General features: G+C 39.2%; 1 protein-coding gene across 1 annotated transcript in view; it reads left to right on the top strand.

Annotated features, from left to right (window-relative positions):
* Positions 1-5,421: 5,421 nt before the first annotated feature.
* The window catches only part of LOC131439588 (protein O-mannosyl-transferase TMTC1-like), a 667,156-nt gene continuing 663,009 nt past the window's right edge, over positions 5,422-9,568 (top strand). Inside the window, exon 1 of the mRNA XM_058610786.1 lies at positions 5,422-7,204. The gene's annotated coding sequence lies outside the window, so the exon portion shown is untranslated. The remainder of the gene's footprint in view (positions 7,205-9,568) is intronic.

Below are 9,568 nucleotides of genomic sequence, written 5' to 3'. Positions count from 1 at the left end.
AAGAATCGACTGCGAAGTCTGTTGAAACAGAAGATCGAGTTCCAACAAATAAAAGTAATTGCAAGGCATTGCTTCAGTCTGTGGCTGCCGTTCTCCATCCTCGATCACGCCCAGTGATGCCACTTTCCCTTGAGGTCAAATTCATAAAATTAACAGCTTGGAGCTCTAATCCTTAAGGGCAGACTTCCAGAAATGAGTGATCGGCTGCGAATAGATGCATGATTACTTCTCTAACTATGCATGCCAAAAAAATTATGGAAATAATATAACAATATTTAATTATTTCCCGTCAATATCTACAGAAATAATGTGGAATCTGGAGATTTCTGTAAAATAATGCAAAATCCGTAGATTTAATGTGATTCATTCGTAGATCCATAGAAAATACAGAAAACCGTAGATCTACGGATAAATCCGAAGGGTTGGCATCACTGATCACGCCCGATGCTCGCCAGATTAAGTTCTACCGGGATCACCCATTTTGTTCGTTGCACTCCACCCCTTCTTGTTTCAAACCGATCTGTGGCGAATACCAATTCTGCAGATCCGACGGATTTGTGATACGAACGAATCTACACTTTCGTTCGAGTTACAATTTTGCATTCTTTATTCCGTTCGACTTATATGATTCGATCGACTCTCGTTCGGGAGCACTTGAAATTTCGAACACTAACCATCAAAGCTGTCAACACTACTTACACGTTCTATATTATTTATATTATTCATTTCTTAGTAAACGAAACCGTCACACTTGTATAAACAAATTAGAACGATTCTAAAACCGAACAGAAGTAATACGTACGCAAGTCGATCGAGTAATGTTCGAAAATTGAACAACTCGAACGAATGCTATTCGAGTTCAACTTGAACGGAATGCAGAATGGAAATGGCACATTCGATCGGAATATTTCGGATCGATCGACGTACAGAATAGGGGTGATTACTCGGTACTCTTACAACATGCCTTGTCTACCGTATCTTTCCGGGTCTGGCCCCCTTCTGGATGCAGGGTTCGCTGTAGAGTGCAGCGAGCTCGTAGTTTATCCATCGCCGCAACACACCGTTCTATTGTCGAAGATCGTCCTTAGCACGCCGTGCTCGCTTTTTTATATTGCGCCAAATGCGCAATCTGATGTCCTGACGGAAAACTATACTGGCCGATCACAGTAGGCGTGACTTAGCCGTCAGGACGACAGTTTAGACATTGCGCTTCGACGCAATATAAAAAAAAGTGTTTTGCAAATAGCGGTAATTTCACGTCTGCTTAGCGGTTCAAATTTAACTGCCGAGTTTTGCATTAAGTAGTTCCATTTGAACTGCTCTCCACTGACGAGTCTAAGACGAAACGAAAAGAAATATTAAAATCGGTAATGTGTGCCTGCAGCACAAAAACGGTTTATTTAGCCCCAATATTACTACGGGAAAATAGGTTAGCTCATCTTTCGAGAGAATTGAATACACTAAAATGTTACATACGCACACCCATACAGACATTTACTGATCTCGACGATTTGAGTCGAATGGTTAATGATACTCAAAAAATTTGCAAACATTGAGTTTGTTGTACACAGTAAAAAAAAACTGAATTTAAAATGTAACGAAACCTCAAAGCTGACTTTAACAGTTAAGACAGAAAGCTATATTAGACATAATTTTCCATGAAAAAAATTATTCGCATAATAATATTATGTTTGTTTGCTATCAATTTTCAATAGGGGACGGATATAGCGTGATGGGTAAGTCGATGCCTTTCACGCAGCTCGCCTGGGTTCGATTCCCAACCCCGCACATAGGGTCAGAAAGTTTTTCTGACCAAAGAGGCGAATGACATTAATGATAAAGCCTCTATAAATGAAACGAAAAAAAATTTCAATGCAGCGTAAACGTTGAGAATAAATACAACTCGTTTTTCTTTCCGTTCTGTATTTTCCGTCATGACTGATTGAAAATCATCTGACTGATTGATAATCATCTGTTTAGTGTGTAAATTCCATGGTTGGTTTGCTCACGCTCAACTAGTACAGCTGTATGAATTTATGTATACCATTTTCCTGACCAGCAGATTTGTGCGTCTGTATAAGCTCCGCAATAGCTTCAAAAGCGTTATCCGGACTTTGCCCCATCGAAGAGAACCATTACTGAGTTTAAACGTGGTCGTACAGACACCGAGAAAGCTCTTTTCAAAGTGTGTGCCGCGTTTACTCACAGTTGATCAGAAACAACAACGACGTTGATGATTCTGTGCTGTGTTTGGTCATGTTTACAAGGAATAAATCTAATTCTTTACATCGATATGTGATGATGGATGAACCATGGATCTATCGCTGTAACGGACTGTAACCGGCGAAGCAAAGCGCTCAAAGGCAGGTTCTTAGTATCAGTAGCATCGGAGAACCAACCATGCAATGGTTCTGTACGCGATGAATTGGCTGCGAAGTCTGTTAAAACAGAAGGTCAAATTTCACAAAAATTCGGCAACATTTCTCAGACCAAGCGTATCGGCATTTGAACGTGATCATAGGTCACTATCTGAAATAGTTATATGAATGAAAAATAAAACAAAATTACGTCGATTACATCTCAGAAACTAGAAATGATATATGATAATCAAATATTTGAAAAAATAGAGCGGTAAAGAGTTTTGACGTTTTCGTGACTTATGACACTATATTACCGCAACCGTCAGTGACAGCCTATTGAACTTGAAACCTGTTCAATGAACCGATAGTAGTTTCTAAACGAGCCTAACTTTGTTGAAATCGGTCCTCTACAGGAAAATTGAGCGAAGAGAAAAAGTGCGTTTTGTGGGTACGTCTCTTATAGTATTATGTATTCGAAGTCAGAAGTGACAGCCGTTTGATATTCGAACTTGATCAAAGACCCAATAGTAGCTTTCAATCGAGTCTATGTTTGTTAAAATCGGTTTTTCCATTTCTGAGAAAACTGAGCGGTTAAAAACAACGCGTTTTGTCGGATACTTCACCATTATATCTCCTGTACCAAACACGCAAATATTTTTCGATCGCGTTGAGCTGAGTCGAATGGTATATAATACTATGGATTTCCGAGGCTCCGTCCGAAAGTCGGGGTTTCCAGGAATTTCGTTACCTTTCTATAGATAATGGCAAACAATTTTGTTCATAGTTAGTTACACGACCTATTGAGTGACTTTTTATGTCCAAAATTACACTTTATTGTTAATACTAGCTGAATTACCCGGCGTTGCTCGGAAATGTTTCGTGGAGGGAAGGCCGAAAAAATTCTCGAAGTTGTACTGCTTAGTGAAATACTCTGATTGTAGTGGAACATAACTTAGATAGGAACCCGACTGAACAATACTCCGATCAAGTTCAGATTGCGAATGATCAGAGTCTCATCTCAGTTCTTACAATATTCATAATTTTCATGGTATTATCGTCAGTTTTATATTGACATCATTAATTGCTCAAAATTTATATCTGGTAATGATTATTTTATGACAAAAGGCTTTTTAACATCATAAGTACATTCGTACTATAGAATAACGTTTTTGTATTATTTATTTTACTAAGGCTTTAACCATTTTGATCGTTCGTCGGGGTTGATAACCTATAGAATAATGATTCAGTTAATACAAATGTTGTTGTATTTCCATTACATTGAGTCGACAGTTTTCTCAATTTACACAATAAAATGCACTAATTGTATGATTTCGTCAATTCAAATCAATGTTGAGAATACTTATTCCCCCTCCCTCTTGTGAATATTTTTGTGAACCTCACTTAGTTGCTAGAAATATACTGTACTCGTAAAGAAGTACCAATTTTTCGTGAAATTCGATCAATTTTCCCATACACTTTCCATGTTTGTGCTACTCCACTCTCTAACCCTCAAAATAATCTTATAATCTATTTTGATTCAACTTTCTTTTTGTCAGTGAACTTACTACAGTTCTCCTCCATGATTACCCTGAGTAGTGTGGAAAGTGGCCCTTATTACCGGTATCACTACACGGTGAAAACCAAGTGAAGTGATTGTGACCCTTATTATCGGTATCACTTCACGGTGAAAATCGAGTGAAGTGAGTTTAGGTCCATGAAGGGCTTAGGTGAAAATCGAGAAAAAAACCCCTCCTTCTAGTCTAAATGCCGTTTTTCTTCAAATTATATAAATTTCGTCATTGACCCTCTTCTCTCATGGTAACGACACTTGCTAAACATTTATCCCCCTTAAAATGTCCTAATGATCATCTCTGAAGAGCAAGAAGTATCTGTGCCAAATTTGATAGCAATACGTTCAGTAGTTCCGGAGTTATGCCGTTACAAACATTACATTCCCTTTTTTAAGAGGCACTTAGTACACCCTCTCCCCACAGAATATCCTTATAATCATATCTAAGTTGTGAAAAAAGTGTCTACGGTCTTCAAAAGGTACCGATTCTCGTCAAATTAGATAATTTTTTTATGACCACCTTTGTTAAGGACACTTGCTACGCTCCCTCCCCCCATGGAAATGTTCTTATAACCAGCTCTGAAGAGAAAGAAGCACATGTGCCAGGTTTGATAAGAATCCGTTAGGTAGTTTCGAAGTTATGCCATTACAAACATTATTCCCCCCTTCTTAAAGGCACTTGCTACATCCATCCTCTATTAAATCATTTTTACGGTGTGCCAAATTTTTTTCAGATCTTCAAAAAATATCAATTTTCGTCAAGTTATATGTATTTTGTCATGATCCCTCCCTTGTTAATGACACTTGCTATGCTTCCTTCCCCCATAAAAATACGCCTATGACCATCTCTGAAGAGCAAGAAGTACATGTGCCAAGTTTGATAGCAATCCGTTCAGTAATTTCGGAGTGATGCTATTACAAACATTACACCCCCCTTCTTAAAGGCACTTGCTACATTCACCCCCGGTATAGTCCTATCTAAGGTATGCAAAATGTTTCTATAGTCTTTAAAACGTATCGATTTTTGTCAAGTTATATGAATTTTTCCATGACCCCCTCTCGTTTATGACACTTGCTACGCTTTCTCCCCTATAATAATACTCCTTGAACCTTCTCTGAAATGCAAGAAGAACAGATAAATTCAATTTCATTTTTTGTTAGAACACATTAATGCGTGATTTCTCACAAATTTGGCAACCTTGTTTTTCAGCCACTGACATTCACTACTTCAAACGCATTTTGCATCGAGTCACTCATTTCAATTGGAAGTTTTTCGCTCTTTCCACTCCCTGCGTGTGGTAAATAATGAGCGTTGATGGGCATTCTCAGTGTGCTTCGAACACTAACTCTATTTCACTCTCGTAAAAAGTTTCACTCATTCTCCGTGTACACTCTGGCGAAAAGATGTTCTTCGTGGTACCGTAGTCCGGCCCTGTCCAATGCAGGAGGAGGAAAAGCACCCACTTTTCAGTAGGAAACAGCGAGTTGCACGAACCAGGAAGACGGAACAAAAAATAAAACCCAACTCCATCTCCCTTGTCTCGACTGGTGCCCCACGCTCGTAGTTCTCCACTGTCCTGTGCCAGTCTGTCAGATAGCAGGAATCTCCTCAGTCAGAAGCCGACCGAGATCGAGTATAGACGCGTTTTAGTGGAGGTCCTTGCATCGTTACCGGTTCGTTCTGTCGACTAGGGCGGAAACATTCGACTGGTTTATATTTGTGTATACAGTTGCGACGTCGATTCCACAAGACTAGGACAATACGTTTGATCAATTTTACCGGGACTCACAGAGTTCGATACGGAACTGTATTGTGTGCCTCGTCAACCGACCGGCGGTTTGGTCAATGAAATGACCAAAATTCAAACACTCGTTTCGTCGTCTCTGTGAAAAGGTCCGGAGGTGAAAAATTTTCCGGGTGTGTTTCCACCCTTTCGCTGCAGTCAGAAGAAAATTGGGACCTCGAGAGTGAGAGTTTTACGTTCAATTCCAGTGTTTTCACCGTTCCGATGGCAGAGTTAGTTTCGAATTTCCCGAGCACGAGAGTGACCAGGACTCTGTCGGAATGACGATAAGAAAAACAAAACAATTAACAGAAATTAAATGTGATGGAATGCAAAAAAATTCTACAACCTTTAACTTTTCGCAACTAGCAAGGACTCTCTCAGAAGACTGGGTATCATATGTGTTATAATGAATTTCGTGTTATCCTTTTCCGTACATCAATTTTTCCTGATTAGACTTGACTGTGCATCTCGTAGTTTCCGGTTCGCTGCGCTCCGTGAGTGTGAAAATCAAACCGAATCTCATTTTGGGTCGGATCACCTTCGTTTTGGTCCATTAGGTTAGTTCTGTGCTACTGCATGCGGGGAAAAACGGAACAGGAAAAGCTGCAGTGTCCATCCCACTGCAGACGGATCAGATGAATGAATGGTCGCACATAAACAGCCCAGTCAAGTGGAAGTGAGTTTGGCTCGTGAAGATTTATGGATGTTTACTTTAGCCACCGTCGTAGCAGGCGGAAATGAAACTGTGTCAACTCAACAGATTTTCGACAACACCGGCAAGCGACCAGCACCAGTTCGAGTGAATGGTTTTCTCTCCGTTTCCGTGATTGTAAAGGATCAGAGAATAGAGGGATAATAAAAACCGACCAGACAAGTGCATTCTTTTCTTATCGCGTGAGAAAAGTGGGTGGCCTTCGAGGAGGCAGTATCCTAAATCAACAGACTGAAGCGAACATCCTCCCGGTAGAGTAACGATCGAACACTCGGTCGGTTGGTCGACCAGGAATTAAATCACGAAGATACAGAAGAGTGCTGATAAACCGCTTACAAGTGGGAGTAAGTCCGGCAACAACCAAGCGGAAAAACAGGCGAAATTTACTACATTGCATTCAGTGGTTTGAGGCAGTTTCCTGCGAGTCCGTTGGCTGCTGTTGAAAGTGGAAAAAGCCTTGGCTTGTGTAAAGTTTGTTGCAAGTTTTGTTTTCCTCTCTGTTTCGTTACTGCCCCTATGTGAGATTGAAAGTACGCAAAGAGTGCGAAATAAATGTGCACTGCTCCGTGCAGTGAAGTGCTACTTGCGGTATGGCTTCACTTCCGCTGCAAGGTGGTTGCATGTGGTTTCCGTTGCTAGAATTTTTAGCCGAAAGGTAAACAATGGAAAGGATAATTAATGCATTCAGAAGAGATAACCGGAAAGTTTGCTGCTACTCGAGCAAATGCGAAGCGGATGCTGCGGAAGGAAGCGATTTGTCACTCGGAGTTTTGAGGTAATTTTGTGCAAATGTGGATCGTGTTCTGTTCGACTAGCTGATGTTTCAAGCGCTTTCAACTTTGAATATTTCAGTCAAAGTTAGCAAAGTATTACAATGTTTATAGTCATTTGTTACATCCGAAATTATACCAACTGCATGCTCTATTTTGGTTTGCCTTTCCTCTCATAAGAGGCGGTGAATAAAAAGGTTTTACAGATCATGTTCATTAGCAAGAGAATAATCGAATATATCGACATCCGACTATGAAGAAATAAGTGATTTATTTCGATACAACCGGTTTCAACCTTGAGCTCGTTCGTGGGTAATCCAATGTTTTCTCTACACTCGACCACTCCACTGTTTTACATTTGTGTTGAAGGGACTTGAAGCTACTTATAAATTACACCAAGCTGCATGTTTTGGCTCACATGTTTAAAATAATATTGAATTGATACGATTTTGATATGGTGATTTGAAAAATATACATTAATACATTTATATTTTTAAGGGCTCTCAAAGCTATACAAATTAAAAGAAACTGTTTCAATTCACCCAGTTGTGTAATGATACCTATATCATAATCGCTGATGTGAGAAATTGATGTCAGTTCATTTTCATATTTTTTTACCATTATTTCCAGTATCGGGATAGTCAAGTTAGAGCCATCAAGCCCAATACATTAGGTCAGTTGAAACAGTGTTCAAATCGAGGCTTTACATTTGAAACACTAATCATCCAGTAATTCTGGAATCGGAAGTCGGAATTGTCTAAAATGTAATTTATGCAATCTATGAGATCATTAGACCTTTCGTTAGTATGAAAATCGATTCAACCACACCTGAGAAATCGAAATGAGTTACATTTTGGAACCAGAAACGGGGGACCGATATAGCCAAAGCCGACTCGTTTGACTATCAACTAACAAGTTCAACAAATTTGAATATTTTTAGCACAGCTTCGAATTTAGTTTATATGTTCTATGCATCTTCGCCGTGTATGACATTTTGGATTTTTTTTACGCTCTTCTCCCAATAATCCTGGAACCGAATGTCGGATCTGGATAAAACATTTTAGTAACCAATGAGACCACCATTCGTTTGGACCCAAGTTTGTGTTATCGAAGAGAGATCCGTTTTGTAGTTTTTCATCATCATTACTTGTAGTTCCGGAACCGGAAACCGAGGACCGCCGAACTTGTTTGGCCATCAACTCATAAAATTTACATATTGTAACAGTTTTTAAGCCCAGTTTCGAAAAGTTTGCTGCATTACTTTTTGAATTTTTGTAACAATTTTCACCCTAAATTTGTGGAACCGGAAGTGGGATACAGATGAAATTTCATGTTGGGCTACGTAATAGTAAAACGTTACATTTTAATCCACGTCGGCAAAAATCGGCTGGCTAAGCGAGACATTCGAGGACCCTCTTTATCATTCTGTTGCACATTTTATTCCGTCAAATCGGAACCGGAAGATCAATCTGGATGTAATTTATGAAAGACTGTGGATCCATTAGAGCTATCATTTGTATTTTAGATTATGAATATTCGCCCTTATTCTGAATAACGATGTATTGATTTTTCGATCGAATGTGGTTCGATCGAATCATAGCTACCTTTGATTTTGCTTGCGTTATGGGGAATACAAATGAAATACAAGGGAAAAAAACGATACGACGTTATTCAGAATAAGGGCGATTGTTTCAGCTGTTCTCGAGAAATCCGATTGTTTTTGACATTAAAAATGCCTTACTCTTCGCTATACGGGGCCGGGTGTCAATTAAAAATTTCAAAAATAGCCGCGTAACCTTTTTTCGTCATAATTTTGAACGTTAATAACTCAGACATTTGTTGATGGATTGATATAATTTAACAACCAATCGATTCGGAAACTTTTGACTTAAACATATATGGCAACGTCGTTTCAGTATTTCAATAGCATACTATTGAAAAAATGGTTGTAATCGACCTATGTTTTCATCCACCAATCCCTGTTGTACAAAATGACGTCAACTTCTTGTTCGGCATAGGAGGCTTTGCGTCATGCATAAAAAACACCGCATCGTTATGCATAGTATCATAAATCAAATAAACATAGATTTCCGACTGTACGGTGACACTAACAGCACCTCTAGTGAGAAACGGGTGTACTTTTTTCCATTAGCTACTGTGGTTTTGTTAAATGCGCAGGCAACTTTATGCATGCATTTTAGGAGCATTTACGCACCCATTCTCCACCAGACGGTGCTTTTGCTGTCACGGGTTTCTCAACTACATTAGTATTGCACTGGGAAATCTATGTTTATTTAATTTATGATAGTATGAAGAGAATCTATAAATATATGCTGCAAAATATTTCTTTGCCTAATTGATGCTTGACT

Source organism: Malaya genurostris, chromosome 3 (assembly GCF_030247185.1).
Source record: "Malaya genurostris strain Urasoe2022 chromosome 3, Malgen_1.1, whole genome shotgun sequence".
Taxonomy (NCBI): Eukaryota; Metazoa; Arthropoda; class Insecta; order Diptera; family Culicidae; genus Malaya; species Malaya genurostris.
The sequence above is the reverse complement of the archived record's forward strand: the minus strand, read 5'-3'. Positions and strand labels throughout refer to the sequence as shown.